The sequence below is a fragment of the Pelodiscus sinensis genome, chromosome 10, assembly GCF_052426305.1.
Source record: "Pelodiscus sinensis isolate ZL-2025 chromosome 10, ASM5242630v1, whole genome shotgun sequence".
NCBI lineage: Eukaryota > Metazoa > Chordata > Testudines > Trionychidae > Pelodiscus > Pelodiscus sinensis.
In genome coordinates this window covers 27,512,427-27,532,159 of record NC_143061.1, presented here as the reverse complement: position 1 = coordinate 27,532,159, position 19,733 = coordinate 27,512,427, and positions in this window count along the sequence as shown.

The window sequence follows — 19,733 nt, the reverse complement described above, 5'->3', positions numbered from 1 at the left end:
TTGTAAAATGTATTCAGACATTAAGTCAGCATCCCAGACAATCTTCTAAAGTATGTATTCTCTGTGTTCACAGTTATCTTGACATCCTACTGCTTTGCTTCTGTTACCATTTTGCATTAAGCAACAAATTATTTTGGAAATTTGACTGAAACTACTGCTATTATTATTTTTATTATTCATTATTAACACTAGTTATTCATTTTTAATTGGTATTTTGCTAGCACCTAAAGGCCACCAAAGACACACTGTGCTAGGAACTGCATGCACACACATGCACGCGTTCACACACACCGATACACATGAAACCGTCCCACCGTGAAAGAGGTTTTAACTTGTCTAAATAAATAAGAGAAAATGGGTAGGAGAGAGGATGTATTATCTCCATTTTGCAGATGGGGAACTGAGGCGTGGAGGGATTAAAGCCCCAGTTTTACAAGTGCTTACACATGCTTAACATTCAGTATATGCAGGCCCACCAATCAGGGGAGGAGGGAAGCAGTTGTCCCAAGGCCCAGCAGTTCTAAAGGATGCAGGGCTCTGTCTGCAACTACTGCTGCTGTGGCAGTGGCTGAGGTTGAAGCCCCGATCCTTTCAGAATCACTGCCAGAGTGCTAGGCAACTCGCTTCAGAGCCCTGGGCTGCACATTCTGGCTGGCTCTGAGGGCTGGATAGTCTGGGTGATAGTGAGGGCTGGCTGCCCTGGCCCCACCACTTGCACTCTAGGTCCCGCCACTTCCGGGAACATGGAGCTGGGGCCCTCCCATATTGCCCAGGGGATTGACAATCCTGTAGCAGCCCTGAGTAAATGTATATTCCCATTGACTGGCACTAAACTACCCTGCACATATGTTTAAACTAAACCATGTGCATAAAGGTTTGCAGGACTGGAGCCTGAGGATACATCTACACAGCATGGCCATGGCTAGCATAGGTCAGCTGACTCAGGCTTTCTGGGCTCAGGCAGAGGAGCTAAAAATTAAAGTGTAAAAGGACAGAGCTCAGGCTCTTAAATCCCATGAGAGGAATGGGACTCACAGCCTAGGCTCCAGCCTGAGCTTGAACATCTACCCTGCAATTTTGACTCAGGCGCTGAGACTCAGGCTACGTCTACATTGTGTGGTTTTTTTGGCAGAAGATATGCAAATAAAATGCTCATTTTCATATCGTGTGTTCTCATTTGCATATCCTCTTCTGATCTTTTTTGTGGAAGAGATTTCTGCGATAAAAAGCCCTGTGTAGATGGGGTTATATTTTGGAAAAAGCCCTTTTGCGCAAGAGCCTGTAAACCTCATTTTTTGAGGAATAAGGGCTCTTGTGCAAAAAGGTTTTTTTTTTTCCAACAAATGGCCCCATCTACACAGGGCTTTTCATCGCAAAAACCTCTTCCACAAAAAGGATCTGAAGAGGATCTGCAAATGAGAGCGTGAGATATGCAAATGAGAGCTCTATTTGCATATCTTCTGCCTCCAAAAAATGCATTGTAGACGTAGCCTTACTCCTGCAGGGTTTTTTTTTGTTTTGTTTTGTTTTTGTATTATAGTGTAGATGTTCCCTAAAGTTATACATGTCATTTGTGTCCGAGTTGGAAGCTGAACCCAGATCTAGAGTTGGGTGAATTTCTTTTGGTGCATAGTAAAATCTTGTTAGCCAAGAAAATTGAAACAAAAAAATCAATTTCAGTTAGAAACAAAATTATTTTTCCCTTTCGCATTTTGTCATTTAGCCACTAAAATAGAAAGTGATTTATCTGCTCTACTCTACCCAGATCTCTTTATTCCAAATCCAATGTCTTAACCAAAATACCATATTAGAGGCAATTCCTCAGTTTATGTCACTATTTATTATCTCATAACTAACATATCTCTAACAATGGTTAAAACAACTCTCACTCTTTGAACATATACATAAATATCAGGACCCAGGGTATTTTTCAAATATATCTCTGCTTTAGATGTAATAGTTTGGTTGTCATGTTACAGTGTCAGCTACAGATTAATCTCTGTAAAAGATATATTGAAAACAGTCTAAGGGTTTATATTAAGCTGTGATTGTTGCTAGTCAAATAATTCACTGTAAATTATTGAAAATGTAGAGCAATTTTCATGATTGTGAGTCAATCCTAAATCCAGTAACTGTTTGCATGGTTGCCAAATAGTTTGAGCCAGTTTCAAAGTATGTTGAATTCAGTAGGAATCTTTCCATTGAGCTGAATGGATTTAGGAACATACCTATATGAACAAACGTGTATTTTGCATTGTTTATAAACTGTTTCTTTTGACTATTATCTGTTGATGCTGTATGTTTAATCACTCAAATCACGTGGTCTTGTTTCTGCTCCGTGACTGGATTATAAAAAAACTTCTTAGTAATTATGTCATGACCAAATATGTTTGTTTTTGAAGATATTTTATTGACATATATATTGTTCTTGTGTCAGGCGGAAAATCTGTCTGACTCATTGACACTGCTGCCAAAAATGCTATTTATGGAATAGCAGTGGGTAGTCCTAGTAGTTAGTTATTGCACACTTGGTACCTATTATAGCTAATACACACCATAGTTTATGTAACTCGGTCATCACAGCTGGAACACAAACCTTTCACCCAACACGCAGTCATTTGCCTTTACCGAAGCAAGGCCAGACAAATAGCTTGAGTTCATATTGAGCAAATGGTGGTCTATTAAGTTTTAACCACAATGCAATTTTCACAGGATTTGTGGGCAATCAGTTTTACAATTCATTTTCTTTCATCATCATGTTGTCTGGTAGATTCTGGGAAGAAGGGTGAATTTCCACAATAGGTCATGGTGTAGGTTCAACAACTGTGCAAGATGGCTGATGCTAAATGGTATTGCTGATGATTGGCAATTTCTTAGTTCTTATCTAGAATAGGTTATTTGTCCTGGGGTTACTACCATGAGGTACTAGTACATATTCTCCTTTTTTGTCATGTGTTTATAAACTATTGGTACTTTTTATAAATAATACTTTTCTGTTTATTGTAAAGGGTTGTCATTGACAGCAATGGAATTCCAATGAAGTTACATGTTATATCCCATATCACTGCCACCAAAAGTGTTCACCACAGCTCAAGGTATTATAATGAATAGCAAGGGAATTAATAACAACCTATTGCCTGTAGTGAAGTGTTGCCATTGTCTAAAATGTAATCCTTGGGTTAATGTTAGATATGTGCTCCAGAGAATCATAAAGTTATTTATAATTTTTGCCTTTTAAAATTGTTGTACTGAACAAATTCTAATCTTGAAATTGCTCATGTTTCAAAACACTCTACAAAGAGTCACTTCTCTTGGAAACAATCACACTGAATGGAGCAAATGGGTACCTGGTAAGTGAAAGCATCCTTGAATATCACTGAAACAGAAACCCGAAGGAGTGGCAGTAGTTGCTATATTAGATGGACTTTGTATCTTTTGAAAGAATTTTCAAGAGATATTAAGAACAGGCCATCAAATCATGCCAAAAATGGCAGTTACTGCTGTGGTACATGAAGTGAATGGTGGAAAGAAGAACAAGGGCTCTAAGTTGCTGGAATTTATTTACAGCTGGTCCCCAAGTTGCGAACGGTTGACTTATGACCGTTTGCATTTACGAACAGCGCAGTCATGTGTAACTCTATGGGGTCCGACTTATGAACAAACCAAGTTACGGACCAATTGCTTGGTCTGTAACCAGTTCGTAAGTTGGGGAGAGGCTGTATTAGAGAAGTGAGAGGCATGATTAAAGGATGGAGGGAAATAAAAGGTGAAGGCAGAAGTAGGGGAGCACACAAAGGTGCTGTTGCTATAAATGGCAATGTTTGGAGTTGCCCAGCTATTTGTTATGAATAATATGATTACATGCTATTTTGGATAGCAAATCACTGCTGCACCAATTCTTATTTCTGCAAGTGCATTAATTAGTCATAAGCTTTCTCCAAACTGTTTCAATTAATCATTTTAAAAAAATCGGCCCTATCCTTGAATAAGTAGCGGTTGACCTCTCTAATCCAGCACCCTCAGGACCTAACTAATGCTAAATCAGAGAAGTTGCCAAACTACGGGAAGTCAATATTATCTAGCAGCATTACCAACACTTCCACTGATTCTTGGGCTCTTAGAAGACATTTAGAAATAAATTAGAGCTAAGTAACAGCACAGAACACTGAGAGCTAGGACTGGTAGCTGTAAACAAATGTTATGGGACTGTGAGAAATTTGGCTGCACCTACGATAAATGGACATCTGGTTAACTAAAATAATGGCAGACCATGGATGTTGCTGGACTAGACAGAGCCAGACTAGAGAGGCTCAACCTGTATAAGCACCTTTTGGGCGGTCTTAAATCCTTTGGCCAAGAGGGAATGAAACACTTGTCTCTGCCCCCAGGAATTGATGGCTGGGAGCTGGCAATCTTTCAGTGGTTGCCCTTATGGGATCACAAAAGGGGAATATGGTTGCAGTTGGCCTGAACTGACACACCTATATTTAACAATCTCTTTAGAATTACCTCACTATTGCCGGCTTCATGCTTGGCTGCTGTATATAATGAGGAAAGAGGTTATACTTCTTTTAAAAATTGCCGAGGAAAGGAGATAGGTTTTTCTCTAGCTTTCCCACTACCTTTAATCTTATTAAAGCGTCTTCTCCAGTCTACAGTGATAAAGCTCTGTTAATTAAACACAGGCAGTTTTTGGAAGCAGATGAAAAATGCTAACAGCAATGATCCTCACATTTCAAGGACAGCTGGGGAAAAAAGGTACAGGGATTGCAATGAGTAGCAAAGACTTTAAAGAAGGTAATTGACAGAAATATTCTAACAAAATAACATATTACTCTCAATTACTGCATCTCCAAAGGTTGAAAATTAGCACCCCTTTCCCTGTCTGTGCTTTTTTTTTTTACACCAGATAGATTGCCTTGTGGCTGGAAGGTCACAGAAAAAAGCAACTAGTTTTATTCACATTTCTTCTATCATATGGACATTTGATTTCTAGCAATGAGTTAGTTATATTCATATACAGCAGGAGTGAGGAATCTAAGGCTCGAGACCGGATGCAGCCCCTGGGTTGCCTGGATCTGGCCCCTGAGGTTTAGGGCCTCCCCCCAGGATTTGGGAACCTGTGCTTGCACTCCAGCCCCAACAACCACTACCTCCCCACAGCACCCAATTGATTTTTCTGAGGGGCAGTGGCCTCTGATCCAAAAAAGGCTCCCCACCCCTGATATACAGCAGTCATGGTGAAATAACCTAGGGCATTTTGCAGTAATTACACAGTGGGTCTGATTTGCCTGAGACATCATGTAACACTACAGAATCCTCCTCATTATCTGTCCCCTCTTGTCCATAAGAATATCCATACTGGATGAGACCAAAGATCCATCTTCCGAACATGGCCAGTGCCAGGTGCCCCAGCGGGATGAACAGAACAGAAAATCAGCAAGTGATCCATCCTATGTCACCCATTCCCAGTTTTTGGCAAACATGGGGTAGGGACACCCTCCCTGCCCAGCCTGGCTACTAGCCATTGATGGACCTATCCTCCATGGATTTATCTAGTTCTTTTTTGAACCCTGTTATAGTCTTGGTCTTTGCAACATCTTTTGGCAAAGAGTTCCATAGGCTGTGTGAAGAAAGACTTTCTTTTATTTGTTTTAAATCTGCTGCCTAGTTAATTTCATTTGATGACCCCTAATGCTTGAGTTCTGAGGAATAAATAGCACTTCCATATCTAGTTGTCCATACCTGTCCTGATTTTATTGACCTCAATCGTAGTCTCCTCTACCCTTAGTTGTCTCTTTTTGGTCTGAACTGGTAATGTACTGGCCACATGTGGTTGAGAGCACTCTCAGCTTCCATTAGCATCAATGTTGCCTACAAATGATTTTTTTAAATGGTGCAAATATAGCAGCATGTCAGTTGCTATTTCCATTCTAGCTATAATTTAATCCCATTAAAGCTATAATTGTCAACATTTGTAGTATCTGTAGTACTGCTTCAAGTTTGATTTGGGTACAGTTTTACTATAATTTTGAGTGGAATTTGTGTTGGGGAGAGGTAGATACATTGAAAGGCAGGGGTAGGGTCCAGAGTGACCTAGGCAATTTGGAGGACTGGGCAAAAAGAAATCTGATTAGGTTCAACAAGGATAAATGCAGAATCCTGCACTTGGAACACAAGAATCCCAAGCGTTGTTACAGTCTCAGGACTGACTGGCTAAGCAGCCATTCAGCAGAAAAGGACCTGGGAATTACAGAGGGTGAGAACCTGGATATGAATCAGTATATCCTTGTAGCCAAGAAGGCGAATAGCATATGAGGGTGCATTAGGAGTACCATTGCCAGCAGATCTAGAGAAGTGATTATTCTCCTTTAGTCAGCACTGGTGAGGCTACATCTGGAGTATTGTGTCCAATTCTGTCTTCTCCCCCACCCCCATTACAGAAAGGATGTGGACACACTGGAGAAAGTCCAATGGAGAGAAATGAAAATGATTAGGGTGCTGGCGCACGTGACTTACAAGGAAAGGCTAAAGGATTTTGGCTTGTTTAGTCTTCAGAAGAGAAGAGTGAGTGGGGATTTGATAGCAGCTTTCAACTACCTGAAGGGAGGTTCCAAAGAGGACAGAGAAAGGCTGTTCTCAGTAATGATAGACGAGAGAACAAGGAGCAATGGTCTCAAGTTACAGAGGGGGAGATCTAGGTTGGATATTAGAAAAAACTATTTCACTAGGAGGGTGGTGAAGTACAGGAATTGGTTACCCGAAAACCTGGTGGAATCTCCAGCCATAGAGGTATTTATGTCTTGGGTTGACAAAGCCCTGACTAGGATGATTTAGCTGGGGTTGCTCCTGCTTTGAGCAGGGGTTTGGACTCAATGACCTCCTGAGGTCTCTTCCTGCCCTATGATTCTATGAATTTCTTCCAGGACTACTAAATCAAGGCACTGCCTTTAAGAACTCTTTTTAGGCTTTTAGGTTGTTTGCAGGGAATGAGATGCACTGCACAAGGGCACAAAGTAATCCATAAACTGACTGTACAAATCAGTAGCCTGTGAAATATGCTAGGGCCCGAGTCTTTGGGTGCCCAAAACTCCCATTGATGTGAGCTGATGTTACACACATGCAAGCAGTGCAGGATAGGATCATGAAAATGAAAATTATGTACTGATGGACACTTGGCAGAGTTGTGGGTTCCAGGAGCAAAAGGGCAGAGTCTTTCCCGCTCTCCCTATTGGGGCCATCACCATCTGCCCCAGGTCCTACCCCTACTCAGCCCCTACCCTGTCCACACTCCACCCCTTCTCTCAAGCCTCACCACTGCTCTGCCCCCATCCCACCTCTTTTCATCCCACCCCATTGCACCATTTTCTCAAGCTCCCTACCTTGAGCAATGCAACCTGGGGATTATTGGGGGGCCTGGTTGCAGCAGAAACAGAGCAACCTGGCCCCAGCCTACTCTGCTTGCCCAAGCTCAGCTCCTTCTATATGGCAGAATGGTTATGGAGTCACTTCACAGAAGCTACTCTAGCCCTCCACAGACTTACAGAAGCCCTCACCTCTCCATAAGTGGTTACAGAAGTTAAGTGTCAGGCCTCTAAAGCTTTATAGATGAGACTACTAATGAACCAAGAGTTTACAGATTAGCCAAAATTAGGCAAAGAAGCACAGAGGATGTGGGAGCTGTGAAGCAGGTCAGATATGAAAACAGGAGTGTACTAGTGGAAGAGGGTAAAATCATTAGATGGTGGTGATTTTCTGAGAACCTGCTCAGTGAAGAGAATGCAAAGAATATTTTGCAGCAAGTATTGCTTGCACTCAGCTTCACAAAACCTTTCACCATGCTGGAGGTACAGACTGCACCAAAGAGGATGAAACATGAGAAGGCAGTGGGGCTGCATGATATACTAAATGAGGCATGGGGGAATGGTGGTGATGATGATTTTTCAACTTAATTCTCTGATCTGGAAATTTGCATAGCAAGTGGCAGAAGAGCACACTAGTCCTTACCTTCGACAGTAAAGGAGATGTGCAAGAAGAATACAGCAATTATTTACCCCTCTTGTTACTAGGCCATACAATGAAATGGATGGAAAGAAGGATCAAGACAATGGATGCTAAATATTGCAGGAAGATAACAGGGAGAATCGCAAGGAATTGTACTTCGTGAATATAGATATAGAAAGGGTCTTATGAAGGAGTTCTTAGAGAAACCTTATGGTGGTGCTAGTAGTCACCCAATCTGCTGGACACCCATATTCAGGCTATCCTGGATGTGGGTGGGAGGGAGGCACAACAGTAGTGAGGAACATCTGCAGGTACAGTGAATAATTAAGCTCATTCCAATTTGTGATTGCAATGGACATCTTGATGCAGGCAAGGAGGGAGAAAGGGTCCAGAGAGCATGCTTTTTGCCAGTAACATAATATTGTTCCATGAAGATAAATACAAACTCTAAAGGAGCCTAAAACTATAGAGGGCTGCATTAGAAGAAAATCACTTATTGACAAAAGTCAGAATTCATGTGATGTTTCATTGAGAGGGATAACAAGAAGCCAAGAAAACTAGATGGTACAGAATTAGTTTGTGCAACAACTTAAATAGCTCAGTTCAGCATTGAGCCATGATTGGCATTTAGATGTCAGGAGCTGCATGAAAAGTGCTTGAAATAAATAGAGGAAGTTGATGGGAATTCTTGTTAACTGGCTTGTCAGGTAACTACTACAACATAAACCTTCTAGCTGGTTAATATTGCAGGGAGCTAGTATTTACCCTTAAACTTTCCCACTATCAACAGTGATGATAATGACCCTCAAAATACTAGAAGGCAAATATAAATGTACAGACAGAACAACATCTATTAAAAAAATTCACAATCAATAACAGTGAACAAACAGTAAAGCACTCAAGTATTAACTTCAATAAAATGGCAATTTAGAAATTGGCCCTTATTCTCTGCAATAATATGCCAAGTAAACTTAAGAGCAAAGTGAGTTAGATCATGATTAGGCCAGGAGGGCTGTACAAGTGTTAAGGCTGACAAATATGGGAAAGGGAATAGCTACTTCACATTGAAGAACGAATGTTTAGGTGGATGCAGATTAAGAGGAGAGCTGATAAGCTACATGTTGTATGGTACAGGCAATGTTGAAATAGCACCCATCATGGAAAGACTGAGGGAATACCAACTGAGATGATGTGAGGTGGGATATGTTGGCCAGACAGTACAATAACTAGTAGTCATGGGACAAAGACCATGAGGCAGACCTAGAATAAGGTGATATACAGGCTGATGGGGGACACAAAGAAGATTGATGTCATGTTGGAAGATGCACTTGAAAAGAATACTTGGAGATACACAAGTGCCACCATCCCCAATTGATGGGACAAGAAGATTGTCGCCTGCAGATAGTATGTGATATGTACCATCTATGAACCTAGAGAGAGAGATGCTGTGAGAATGCAGGCCCAGATCCTTACAGATATGTAGACTTCTAACTTCTGTTGAAATACCCTTTAAGGAACTGGGCCGTAGGTCTGGAAAGCTGTTAAACCACTCATACTTAAAGTCAAGTACAAGATACCAAAAGTTAAGCACAAGATGCCGGATAGAGGCTTTTCTCTCAAACCATGGAAATCAGACTCTGACTAAAACCCTTATTTAGTAAAACGATTAAGCAACTGTTCACTCTCATTGAATGTATTTTTAGCTTGTGGAAAACAGATTCTGGTACTGTCTGTTCTTTAATCAAGCATATAAATGGCTAATACATTACTCTAGTCATGTTTTGCCCCTCCTACATTCTTTTCCCATAAGAACACAGTATCGTCCAAACAACTGCTTTTGTAAAAGAACTGCATCTAAAAGACATGATACTGATGCTTGTCATCTGAACCTCCAGATGTGTTGATATCCTTTAATAAAATGCTCCCTAAATCTGTGGGAAATCTTATTAACTTTCTCTATACATACATTTTAGTTTCCCTTCATTTCCTTCCCTGTTCAATGTATTTGTGGTTTTTTAAAATAATTATTGTAAATGATGCTTTTCCACTTACGCTGTTACAAATTGTTCTTTCAGGAGATCTGTATTCACTTTCCTTCCTTCAAATTAAAAAAAGAATGGATAGAATGTGCAGCATGCATAAGTAAATGATGGTACACAGTCCAGTCGAGGAAATGCAGCATTGAAAGAGAGATTTAGGGCCTTTCTATTAATTCAAAATAAAGCAGTTGTGTGTGTGTTAATGGGAGCTCTATTGTAGCTCCTACCTTCGCTGTTTCTGTTTAGCATTCAGAAGAGCTTTTCATATTGTATTTTTAAAATACAGCATTAAAGCCACGCTGAGTTTTTATTCTGCTCTGAGAAAGTCTTTTATATTTGTGCAGTGGCTGCCACCCAATTGCTATCTTATTCTTTAGCCATGAGAAGAGTCCTGTGTGTTTTTAAAATACAAAGCCTTACCATCTTGGCATCATCCTCAGCCTGCAGGAGGAAGGAATGTAAACTTTTAGAGAGGGCAATCATTTTTTTTAGCCCATCACCTACCTAATATCCTTTCTTTCAATAACAAAATATCCATTTCCTTTGGGGAGGGGAAAGAAAGTAACAGCATCCGTCCTAGTAAGAGCCTACATTTATCTGAAATCGGCTATGAATATTAATTTACAATTCCCCAAACAAACATAAATCTCTGAATATGTGCATATGTAGTAAATATTTTAACAAATTTCAGCTGTTTATGTGCAGTAGGTTTGAAAGTATGAAAGGCATGCAGAATACTATTTCTGTAGTTCAGACACTGCTAAAACCTACTTTGCTTTATGTCAAGGTAATTTCCCTGGCTGCTGCTGTTTAAGATTTACATTTGGATCTATTCATTAAATGTAACAGGAGTTATGAAAATATATCAAGGGAACGTACGATATCAGAAGACAATGTCTTAAATTCACTACCTATCGGGGCTGACATTTAGGCCTTTTCTACCCTTGAAAGCTTTAGCCCTTTTTGTTAAAGCCCTTTTTGGTGAGAAAATCTGGAGAGCATCCACATTGTGACATGACAAACGTTGTGACAAACACTCAGTTTTGACAACAAGAAACTTCCATCTCCGCATGAGACTTTTGTCTTTCCCCTCCCTCTATTGTTGACAATCATATAGCGTGTACTCTACAGTTGGGTTTTTTTGCTGAGTTTATTGACTTCTAGCATGTTAGCCAGTGCTTTGATCTATACTGCCCTAAAGCCACCTAAACAGATAAACAGCACCCCCTCCCGCCTGCAAGCTTCAGGAACTTTGAAACTCTATTTACTGGTGTTTAGCTTCTTTTATCTTGTGTAGTGGTCCTCTTAGCTCATTGTGTATTGGTTCTCATGGCATCTTCTCAGGGAAGTAGAGGTGGCTATCGCTGAAAACAGTCTCCTGCTTGGAGCAACACGGAGCTTTTGGATCTTATCAGTGTGTGGGGCAGAGGTGAATGTAAGGGGATGCACCCGGGCGCACAGCTCTGGCAAGAACTGGGTGAGCTGTGGTCAAAGCCAGCAGGGAGTTATTTAAAGAGCTGGCAGGGACCAGGGTTGCGATCGGACAGTATCTGTAAGAAATTTAAGTTTCTTTCATGCATGGTGTGGGGTGAAGACTCACTGCCTTGAGTGATGCGTAAGAATTGGGACACATACAGTCCGATTTCTCAAACCTTGTGTGAGAAGGGACATGAGTGAGACACCCTACAATGCAGAGCCAAGATAAAGGAACTCTGACGGGTGTACTAGAAGTAGAAGGAGTTAAATAGCCAATCTGGTGCTGCACCCACAACATCCCATTTTTATAAAGAACTTGATGCGACATGTCCACACCAAAGGAGAATGTAGGTACATCCCATAGCACAGAGTCCGAAGCATTTGTCCTGAAGACAAAAGTTACTGATGCAGCAATAGAAGCAGATGAAGGGGTTAAGGTTAATCTAATGGCAGCCAGTGCACCAAGCAGCGAAGTTCTTGAGTCCCAATGCTTGTGAGGACTCTCAGCAACTGTACTCTGAGGATGAAGCAAGGGAAGAGACACAGGGTAAGTTGCTGTGCAGGTGGAGAATGGTGGTGGCGGCAATGGCACAGGGTAGTAATTTGCTTTAGTGCAATCGGGGGGGGGGGAGGGTCAGAAGCCATACAGAGCAGTAAGTTGCTTTGTATTGCAGCGGGGTGTGGGAGGGGCAGGGACAGGTGACGGCTTGGGAAGTTGCTCTTGCAGCTGAGGCAGGGGATGGAGGTCAGTGGTGCAAGGCAAATGGAGACTGTATTTCTGGGAGCTCTCTAACCACTGCCTGGATCCGCATTATGTCCATGCAGAACATTGATGTGCACACATAGCAATAGAATCTTGCTGGGAGATGGTGTTGAAGCTTTGCCTGAGGTATTTACCAATTTTCTCATGGAGATTCCATGACAGGGCTGCCATTTCCCGACCTCCATGATATGATGCTCTGGTACTGTGCTGCTGGAACCAAGATGGCACAGAATTTGTCTGTGTAAGAAGTGGTGCGCTGTCCCTCCTCTTTGCATGCAGAAGCTGAGCCTGGGTGTGCGTGTTAAACTTCAGCTGGGATATGTCAGCCAGCATAATGGCAGCCTGTGGACAAGTGAAGGATTATTACAAATTGTTTTCATGTGCAGCTGCTACACAAATGCAGCCTGTGCTTCTTTGGGGACCCATGCCCAATACTCCTTCCTCTGCTTTACTCCCATCTTTAAAACTTACCATAAGAGGATCTGGAGAGACCTGTGTTTGCCTCTAGGGTAACAAGAAAAGTGACAAGATTTGTTCAGAGACCTGCATGTTAGTGAAATGTTTTTATCTTTATGATAAATAGTACAGTTACTCCATTGTTAATGGTTATTTTTACATATCGGACCTTGAGAGGTCAGGCACATTCACCAGCAGAGTCTCCATCAACTAAGGAAAAAAACACAGAAGACAAGAGGGGATCTGGTCAAGGATATGTTGCATCACTCAACATTTCAAGCAGAAAAAGGAGAGCAAAGGAGAGCTATGGAGATGGATGTGAGAACACAAATCACTGAGTGCATGCTAAAGCTCATGGAAGACCACAATGAGATGCTGAAGTGTCTTATAAAGATGGGGAGCAAACACAATCAAAGGCCTCACTGTCAACACATGCAGCACTCATTTCATAACAACCCTCCCTCTATGCCCACACTATCATTTTCACAATCGAGTAATGTTCTTTTCCTAGCATACTCTGCTCATTGAGAAATTAGCTGGGATTTTAATAGCTGGACATTAACACCATTGTGAGATTTTCCAATAAGCCTTACCATCCCTTTCCACTGAACATCCTGATTGAAAGATCAATAAAGACAAATGTGATGCACATTTTATTTTGTGTGACACAACCCACACCAATCGCTCTGGCCCCTGTGGAAATATCCCTTGGGTTTCAAGGGAATGCCTTGCTCAAGATGAGTAGTGGGATGAGGCAGAGAAGCATTCCCAACACTCAGAAATATCAGCACCCCTCATTGTCAAAGTGGTTCCTCAGAGCTTCCCTGATATTGATGACCACCCTATGTGTTCCTCTGACAGAATGAGTGTCTGGCTGCTCAAACTGTGCATCCAACCACTGTCTCTCATTGTTCCACCCATAACCAAACACTTCATCTTTATTCACACAAATTATTTAAGTAACAGCATGTGGCAACCACCTTGGGGATATGATCCTCCAAAAGGTCCAGCCTGCCATATACATCTCTATGTCACTTTCAGTCTGCCGAAGTCACATTCAACAACCATGTAGCATTGGCATAGCCTGTTGTTGAACTGCACCTAATTGCTGTCCAGGTGCCCCGTGTAATGAGCCAGGGCTGTAAGGGGTAAGCTGAATCATCTAGGATCATGATGGAATTTCCACATCTCCCACTGTAATGTTCTGGTCTGGTAAGTAAGTCCCAGCATGCAGATTAATGTACAGGCCACTGTTCCTGAAGATGCATGTGGTACCTTTCCAGACCACCTTTCATTTATGTCTCTGAAACACTCTCAGTGATCCACAAGCAACTGAGAGAAGTGCCTCTTATGACTGATGTACTCTGAGGCAAGGTGGGATAGTGCTACAATGCGAATGTGTGCCTTCATTTGCCCCACCACAATTTGGAAAGCCCATGTCAGCAAAGCCATCCACATTTCCCAAAGTTACAGTCCTACGCAGCAAATGCAATTTATTGCCCTGCATACTGGTGTAAGTGCTGCCCCAGTAGTAGACTTCCCCTCTCCAAACTGATCTGCAACTAAACAGTAGCAATCGGGACTCACCAGCTTCCACAAAGCAATGCCTAAATGCTTCTCTACCAAGAGAGCAGCTCTCATTCAGGTGTCCTTGCACGTCAGCTCAGGGGTCAGCTTAGTAGGCAGATTCAGGAAGGTTGCTTTTGTGTGTGTGTGTGTGTGTCCAAAAGTTCTGTACTTCCTGATCTTCATCCCACACCTGTGTGACAATGCTGGTTTCCCTACCCCAAAAGTGACAATCTACTATACACAGCTGATCTGTGACAGCCCAATGCAATGCCAATTTGGTGCTGTCTGCATTCGAGTCTTTGCCTTTGCTATTCATTGCATAAGTAGCTCTGTGGCAATGTGTGATGTCCTAAGCACACTGAACACAACATGAATTGTTGGGATCCATGATTTCTCAGAGCAGATGCCCAAGTTTTCAGGAAGGACTGTCACTCAAGTGGTGCAAAAATAATCTGAAAGCCCAGGGAGGGCTGGGAAGCAAAGAGGTGCCTGACAGGATGTTTTTCACGTTCCCCAAATGCATAGTGCTACATTGCGCATTCCCACACTGCTTAGGGAAGGTGAGGGCAGGCCCTGCGAGATGCTTACCCACATTACTTTGCTCTGTCTGTTGACAGGGGTGCTAACAATGTGGTCACACAATGTCAACAACGGGAAGCTGAAAAACAGGTTTATCTGATTTTCAGTTTTCTCTTTCTGTGGATGGGGTGCTAACAATGTGGCCATAAAATATTGACAATGGGTGGCAGAAAAACAGGTTTGACTTGTGTCACATTACCGAATTTGAGGGAAGCAGCCAGATCACTGCTGTACCCATAGGTGGGGGTGTTGGCCCCAAAAATGGTATAAAAGGGGGCCATGGGGGGTATTGAATAGAAGCTTACTGTCTGCTAATCCTATGTACACTAGTCATGTGATTGTATAATGTCTGTGTGTGTGTAGTTAGGAATCTATAATCTGTGTGGATACTGAATATTTCTCTGCATGCCTATGGACATTCTAATTAACGAGGCCCTGTGGGACAATGGCACTCAGTGGGCCAAGGACACACCTAAAGAATGAGAGCTGACACCTAAGGGCTGCCAGCAAGGAACACAGGGATAGGCCGCTTGCCAGGTGACCTGCTGCAGCCAAGAAAAGACCAGGAAGGATGTATAAAGAGGCCATGTGGTCGACTCCATCTAGGTACTCAGCTCAGCAATTCATCCCAGAGGCAGCAGTGCAGGGATCGAAGAGCCGGAAAGAACTGTGGACCCATCCTGATCTAGGATGCACAACAAGGACTTTTAAGCCAGCAGCTGTAACATCTCTGCTAGAACCTGCATCAAGAACTGGGAGATTCGATGCATGTAATGTACTATCCTTTAACAACCTTACTCTCATGCTTTTCTTTCTTGTGGTAATAAACCTTTAGATGCTAAAGGATTGGCTCAGCATGATTTGTGGGTAAGGTCCAGAGGGTAAATTGACCAGAGATCTGTGGCTGGTTTCTTGGAACCGGACAGAACTTGTTTGGGGTAGGTGGGATTGGGTGCTAAGACCCCCCCACCTGTGTATGAGGCCCGGGGCCATCTAGGGCACAGATATTGCTGGGGTGTCGGAGGGGTTTTGCTCGTGAGGCTTCAGGCAGGCTGCTAAAGCGCTCTGTGGGACTGGTTTGTAGCCTGTTTGGGAAGGTGACCAGTCTGGGGGCTGTAAGAAGCCCCGAATTTGAGCAATTCACCCTGAGCGGACTCCCTCAGCTGTTCCCAGATTCGGCCCGGACCGTCACAGTCTAGTTTTAAAATTTGGCGACTTTTGCATGTCCACACCACTTTTATCACCGAACTTTTCCAATGTAGACAAAGTCTTAGTTTAGTGCCTGTATTGACAGACTCAGCAAAGAGGCCAGGGACTGAAGGGGCACAGAGTCTTCGCTTACCTCAGTAGGGTCTTATGGAAGAAATTTATAAAATCTGATGATGATAACCTTTCTGTAGGTGGGCAATCCTACAGAGCATAATAGATTTATATTACTGATATAACATTTTATATTAAACACCTTATAGAACCGCTCTCAATTCTTACAATATTTTATAGAACTTGTTAATCAGATTTTTCCTTCTAGCTCAGGATAGAGGCAGACTGGTGAACCAGTATCTTGCAGTATCACTTCCCATATGGTGTCTGTTCTTTGGCTATGTGCAGTAGAAGATTTGATTCCAGAGAGCAGATTCTCAACTGGTGTAAATTGTTATAATTCCAGTGGAAACCTGTGCACACAATCATTGAGAGGAGAGAATGGACAGGGCAGGGGCAGGGAGTTTTGGATGCACATGGTGATGGTGATAGAGAGCTGAAAAAATTAATACAGACAAACTATTTAATTGACAGAAGTAAAATAAAGATCATCTGCTTCTCCCCAACATCTTAGAAATCCAACCCTGCTTCTCCATCTCTGTGGCTAATAAACAGTGAATGATAGCATCCCTGAGAAGAAAAAGAGGCACTGAAAGAATAGATGCTTGCATGTTTATCAGGTTACTTATCTCATTTTGGCTTTCATTCAGCACACCAAGGACTGCCAGAAGCCACTAATTACATGGATCTGAAATTATGATGGATATATTACCACGAGGATAAAGTTCCCTTTGCAGGATTGGGGCCAAAGACTAAACACTTTGAGGTTAGAATTTTTCAAAATGGATGAATCACACTTTTTATTGTAAATTTTTTCCAGGAAAAAAAGGGGGGGTGAGTTAGTGTGAAATTCACTTCATGCAAACAGGTGAGTGGAATATTTGGTCCAACTGATTAGAGAGTAACAGAGAAGTTGGTCTTCCTGCTGATTTAATTAAATAGATGATGTCATATACTTTAGGACCAAAACAAGGTAGGTTTGTTAGTTGGTTTGTTTGTTTATTCCAAGAGAAGGGGATAAAAGACAGCTACAAACAATTTCCCTGACCCTACAATGACTTACATATGTGATTCATTTACTCCTTATGTGTAGTCCTATTGTCTTCAGCGGGGTTGCATTGCAGGGCATGAAGTTAATCACATGTATACGTCATTTTGGGATTGGAGCCTAAGACTTAAACGGAAATATTTCCATCATTGTTGTTATTTCATTCTCTGTATTAATTTAAATATATGAAAACAGCTTATATTAAATGTTTGAATACTTTCCTGTAGTATTTGAACACCAGATGCAGATACTTAGTGCTGGGAAGGGAGAACCAGGAAATTTAAGTGATCCAGCTACTTTCACTTTCCAAGAAGTGTTCAGTGTAAATGTAAACAGAATTGAATTGGTGGTGTTCCTCACACAGGTGAGGAATTGTTTTTAAAATATGACTTTCATTTTGGAACTATAACCTTGAATTAAATCAGACGAATATTTAACAACCAGACTTGGATTACACTGCTAGAGGAAAAAGACAGATTGCTAGTTATATTGTAATTAAATCAATCTGCTATTCTGTGTGGGATTCTGCCTTAAGGGGTGAAAGGCATGAAGAAAATACTATTTTTAGACTTTAAATTTTACAGCGAGGTCTCTCTTAAAGTGACACGGCGATGCTTTTAATGAATTTCAAGAGGGATAAGGGAGTTTCCGGAAAAGGCTTTATTTTCTGAAAGATCAGCGTCTAGACTGGCGCTCTTCTCCGGCAAAGCTCCATGCCGAAAAAAGCGGCAGCCATTTCTATGCTAATGAAATGCGGGAGATTTAAATTCCCGCTTCATTAGCAATTGCGATACATCTAATTTACATCCCTTTTCCGAAAAACGGATGTAATCTAGACATAGCCAAACAGAAAAGAGACTCACCAAAGCAAGTACAGTTCTCAAATGAATGTAACTGAGTGAATGCTAAAAGAGACTGAACCAAGGTGAGTCAGAAAAATAGGATGAACCTGGAATACAGATTTCTTCTCAATAAATTTTACATAAAAGAGATAAAGTGGAGAAGTCTGGAACAGTGCTCTGTTTTGGTACAACCAAATCAATTCTTAAGGTTTGAAAACTAGAAGACTATTACTGGAAACCAAATTGCCCTTTTTTGCTAAAACATAATGAATTCTAAGAGTTTATAGGAATGGGATAATATAAAAAATACACATGATAGAATTCCCATTAAAAATAATTTAAAAAATCAAACACATTTTAATAATCCCTTTTTAAAATAAATCTGACATAAAATTAACTTAATAAATTATGCAGGGTTGGGCTTTTTAAAAAAAAAATACAATTCCTTACATAAAACATGTACATTTTCCCGTCGATGGAGCCATGTAGTCTAGACACACCCTAAGAGAAACTGAGGTTAAATTTGAGGTGTATAATTTAATGGTTAATTGCCTTAACTGCAAGGGAATTTATCTCTCTCAGGAATTGTCTATCCAAACTTTGCACTAATTTAACTAAAACCAATTAAACCTATTTTAATAAAGCCAATGTAAATGCCTATGTCGACTATCTGAAATTGATTTAAATCTGGCTTACATAGATTCCGTGTAAAGCTCATACTAAATCAATAAATCAATTTAAGAGTTTTCATTCAGGAGTCTGCACTGGTTTAAGTGAGTTGATTGCAAAACACCCCTTTACTTAAACTGGTACAACTTTGAGTGTAGACTTGGGTTTGTTTACATGTAAAAGTTTAAACTGCAGCTGTAGCAGTGCTTTAAACTGAAAGTGTAGCCATGGCACAAGCACAGGAAGAGAGCTCTCTCAGCTCTTTTTGTAAACCCCCTTCACAAGGGGAGTAGCTAATAGCTCCCAGCACTGTAGCCTGGTTTATACTGGCACTTTACGGTGTTGTAACTTGCTGCATAGGGTGGATGGGTTAGAAGGGGGATGTTTTTTTCACACCCCTGATCCAGAAAGTTACAGCACTGTAAAGTGCCAGTGTAGACTTAGGGTATGTCTACACTGCACCATTTTCCCAGAATAATGGCTTTTATTCCAGAAAAACAATACTAGCATCTACACTGCAATTGTGTTATTTCCAACACTGGTAAACCTCATTCCATGAGGAATAACACCTCTTCCGAAAAAGCTCTTTCAGAAGACGGTGTGTGTGTATGGATGCTCCATTGCGGCTGTGTTGAAATAGCTCCTCACCAGGGCTATTCTAAAGTTATTCCTCCCCAGTACCTCCTGGGGCTCTAAGTTGACATAGCGCATCCACATTAGGAGAACCCGCCTTGGACTAATTCTGAGGCTTCCCTGTAGTATGGATGCTCTATTTCAAAATACGTTATTCTGGAAGATATCTTCTGGAATAGCTTTTTCCAAAATAAGCTTGCAGTGTAAATGTACCTTTATTCTAAGTCTCCATTCCTCTCAGAGCTGTTGCACAAAGGCCTTTCCCGTGAACTTTGTTATTTGGGTTGTTGTGCTGGTTTTTTTCACATCATAAGGGCACATAGTGATGCATGAGA